The following is a 4548-nucleotide window of genomic DNA, read 5'->3' on the forward strand; positions in this document are numbered from 1 at the left end:
ACACTCTAGGCCACGCCAATTTGACGCAGGGCTGCAAGTTTAAAAGTTGTTTTTTAGGACAATAACTGCATCACCTGCCAAACGGACCGCAGGACAGATCTTGGATTAAAAGCAGCTATCCGAAGGTACAAGTGGTTTAGGGGGCAGATTGTGGGTACAGAGTCGCTTTAAACCATAAGGGATCCTGCACAATGACAAAGAAGCAACATATTTATATCCAAGAAACCTAAAAATAGTGACACATAAGAGATAAGAAGACATTCCAGGAGAATAATATTTAGGTTTGGCACAATCTGGAGTTTTGTTTTCTAACAATGGTCTATACTGTAAAAAACAAACATTAAACCTGCCTGAAAGCTACGAGCGAGCGACACACGTATGACAAATAAGCACAGAAAGGGAAGAGCTAATAGCAGCGGCTTCCTGTTGGTCTGTGTCTTGTGGTTAATGGCTATCGGAAGAGCGTAGGATGAGACGTCCGATGTGAGCTTCAAAACAGCCAGCAGAATGGGCTGACGTCTTGTGACATGCACTGGAGGAATGCTAAGCTTCCTTATTGTGCTGAGCAGAAATTCCCTAATTTATTTGGAGAACTATTAAAGTGTGAGCCAACAGGTGGGAGTCCTTTATGGGGGGGCGCCTATAATTATGCAGGAACTAAGAGTGGCTATAAGGAGTGATCTGGGGACCCATCAAGTCTATACATTACATAGATGGTCTGGGGGATTATGAGTGGTGGTGCTGCAGGAAAAATGATGGGGGATGATCACAGCAACAAGACACCATATTGCCAACTAATTGTTGTGAGAGGGTTGTCCAAAACATACACCTTTAAAGGGGTCTTCCCATGTCAAAAAAGTGATATGCCATGACATAACATAATAAATAAAAAAATACTTACCTGTCCCTGTGCCTCCGTGGCGCCGCTCCTGGGTCTCGCTGACAGCTGCCGGTTATCATTTTCAACCAGCATTTGGGTATATCATGTACCAACTCCTCCAGCTGCAATGCCACAGCCCAAATGAATCAGTGACTGGGGAGGGACACCGGCTCTCCCTGGCGGCTCCATTCATTCTCTATGGAGCCACCGGTGAGAGCACAGTACAGCACTTGGCTCTTTTTCCAGCAGCTCCATAGGAATGAATAGAGCTGAATGTGCCGTACCCCCAGATGTATTCATAACAAAAGAGCAAGAAGCCGGTATGGAGGTCGAGCCCCCCGCGATCTCTTACTACTGTGGATAGGGGACAAGTTAGTTTTGCCAGGACAACCTCTTTAAGCTGCAATACCCAAGCTTAGCCACTACACAGTGTATGGTGCTGTTGGCTTCCTGTTTTCATAGTGTACGCTGTCACAGCTTTAGTCAACCAGTAGATGTACCGGGTGTTGGCAACCCACCAATCTGATATTGATGACCTATCTTTAGAATTAATCAACTTTCAATGTGGCCTTAAAGTGGTTTTCCTGGCAGATAGCTGTAATGTGACAGCATTTTAATCTGTATGTTAGGCTGCAGGACTTGGGCTCCACAGTCAACTGAAGTTAAAGGTGTCATCTAGGATTTCTCCCAAAAACAGCACCACTCTCGTCTCCAGGCTGTGTGTGGTCTTGCAATTAAGTTACATTCACTTCAATGGAAAAGAGTTGCAAAACCATACCCAAACTGCAGACAAGAGTGGTGTTTCTGGAAAAAAAGTGGCTATGTTTTTCTAAGTCTGGACGACCCCTTTAAAGGGGTACTCCAGCTAAACAGTTTTTCCCAGTAATTGAAACACATTACAAAGTTATATAACTTTGTAATATGCTTCAATCACTTATCTGACCTCCTTCCCTATCTTTTCCCCCTCAATCCCCCACCAGGAAGTAAAAAGTCAACTCATTTTTACCTAATGACTGTTGATCCCAGGCTGCTCTGTGGCAGCCATTTTGTGACAATGACATCATCAAAAGGGAGGCGGGTCTAAGCCCTGTTAGGCCAGCTCAGGTTGCTCAGCTCTGATTGGCTGAGCAAGCTGTAAGCCATCTAACAGTTCTACAGTCAGTTAGACAGGAGACAAAGGGGGAGATTTATCAAACATGGTGTAAAGTGAAACTGGCTCAGTTGCCCCTAGCAACCAATCAGATTCCACCTTTCATTTCTCACATACTTTTTGGAAAATGAAAGGTGATTCTGAATCCGATTGGTTGCTAGGGGCAACTTAGGGCCCTATTCCACCGGACGATTATCGTTCAGATTATCGTTAAATCGTTCGAATCTAAACGATAATCGTTCGGTTGAAATGCAGCTAACGATTAACGACCGAACGAGAAATCGTTGATCGCTTTATAAGACCTGGACCTATTTTTATCGTTGCTCGTTCGCAAAAGGTTTGCAAATCGTTCGCTTTGAATAAGACATCGTTCGGTCGTTTGCAATAGATACGAACGCAATAGCGAATAAATAGCGAAGAAAAAGGATCGCAATTACGATCATAAGTAACGATTATCGTTCCATGGAAATGAGTGAACATTTTCAGGTCTTTCGCAATAGCGGTCGTTTGAGATCGTTAATCGTTAACGATTATGCAAACGATAATCGTCCGGTGGAATAGGGCCCTTAGCCAGTTTCATTTTACACCATACTTGATAATTCTCCCCCATAGTGCATAAAGGGAAAGCCCAAACCAGGAAGTGAAGAAAAAAATGAAGACACCAACTGGAGCTTCAGGGACCTGCAAACAGCGGGAAATTCAAACGGAGACAGACTCAGGAGGGATGGTAAGTGGGAAAACCATGTTTATAATTAATTGTTTTTTTTTTTTTTTTTTTTTTCAGATCAGCACCAGAGTACCCTTTTAAGGCCCTTCTCCACAGAAAATGTATTCCTAGGGACACTCGATAAATCACCCATGTAAATAGGCCAGAGAGCAAATAATAAACAAGCAAGCACTCGGCTGTCAGCTCATTTGTAACCTATCTTAGACAGTAGGAGTCAAGGACAGGGCCCCTATATCCTCACTTGCATAGGGTTCAGTTTTAGTAACACTTCCTAGTACTTGATACTGTTTTTTCTGGATGGTACAATACCATCAACAAGTGTGAACCTGGCCTAACGCCCGAGCAGGGTAGCAGTATGGCGGTTTAAAAAAATAATAGCAATAGCACTGCATTATAAAATATATTAGCATTTTATTATAATATGACATGATATTAAAAAGGCACAAACTAAATTTGAACAGTACAACAACATAGAACAGTCTCCTGTTATACAGCTTATTAGAGTGTATACATGTCTTCTACACTATTACAAGGCTCTTTGAACACTAGAGACAAGGGAGCAATCCATCCATAACCATTCAATATATCAGAGCACCGGTACAGGCGAAGAAAACCAAATGGAGCCTTCCCAAAAATTCATCTACTAAAGCCTCATCCACACGTTAGTTTTTCTTTACTGTCCGTAGATCCTGATCTACGGACAGAAAAAGAACCCATTAATTTCTATGTGGTCACCCACAACGGATCTGTGTGGGGCCGCCGCTACGTTCTGCTAACAGGAGGATGTGCACTTATAGGGGGTGGCCACCATAGAACCCATAACCGTGCATTATGGGTTGCACACATGGCTCGGTGGATGAGCCATAGGACTGGCCGGCATGTATGGCTGCAGTAAGTGCTATTCTAGCATCAGGATAGACATGAATAGTATTTACATTTGTGCGTCATTTTTACTGTTTTGTCGTAGTAGTAAAATTTAGGTACTGTTCACTTGTTGGGTTCTGATCTGTCAGGCATCCGCGTATCTGACATAAAAACAGGATAATCCGTAGAACTACTTTTGTTGTCAAATACATTGACATACTAACAAAATCCTGACAGACTCTCTTTAAGGTGGCAATTTTTGGTGACGGCATTTTATTTGGTTACAAGAGTCTTAGGGCATTCAATAAGATGGTAAAGCATGCTCAGTGCATACGGCGTACTGTTTGATAAGGGGGATTGTGCACTACAGCACAGGAACAGCACGGTCACAGCTCAGAGAGGAACCAGGAAGTGATCAGACCCATGGGGGTGAAGAACAGTACAGGGTCGTTCGTAATACTTTACATATACACAATTGGTACACACCTGATTTCACTAACTTTGCTTTGTGTCACTTGGACATATTATAGGGATGATTTATCAAACATGGGGGGAGATTTATCCAACATGGTGTACAGTGAAACTGGCTCAGTTGCTCCTAGCAACCAATCAGATTCCACCTTTCATTTTCCAAAGAGTCTGTGAGGAATGAAAGGTGGAATCTGATTGGTTGCTAGGGGCAACTGAGCCAGTTTCACTTTACACCATGTTTGATATATCTCCCCTATAATGTGTCAGAGTGACACAAAGCAAAGTTAGTGAAATCAGGTGTGTACCACTTGTGTATATGGAAAGTATTACGAATGACCCTGTACTGTTCTTCACCCCCATGGGTCTGATCACTTCCTGGTTTCCTCTCTGAGCTGTGACCTTGCTGTTCCTGTGCTGTAGTGCACAATCCCACTTAGTTGAGACTATCAAACAGTA

This window comes from Dendropsophus ebraccatus, chromosome 1, assembly GCF_027789765.1.
Source record: "Dendropsophus ebraccatus isolate aDenEbr1 chromosome 1, aDenEbr1.pat, whole genome shotgun sequence".
Classification (NCBI taxonomy): domain Eukaryota; kingdom Metazoa; phylum Chordata; class Amphibia; order Anura; family Hylidae; genus Dendropsophus; species Dendropsophus ebraccatus.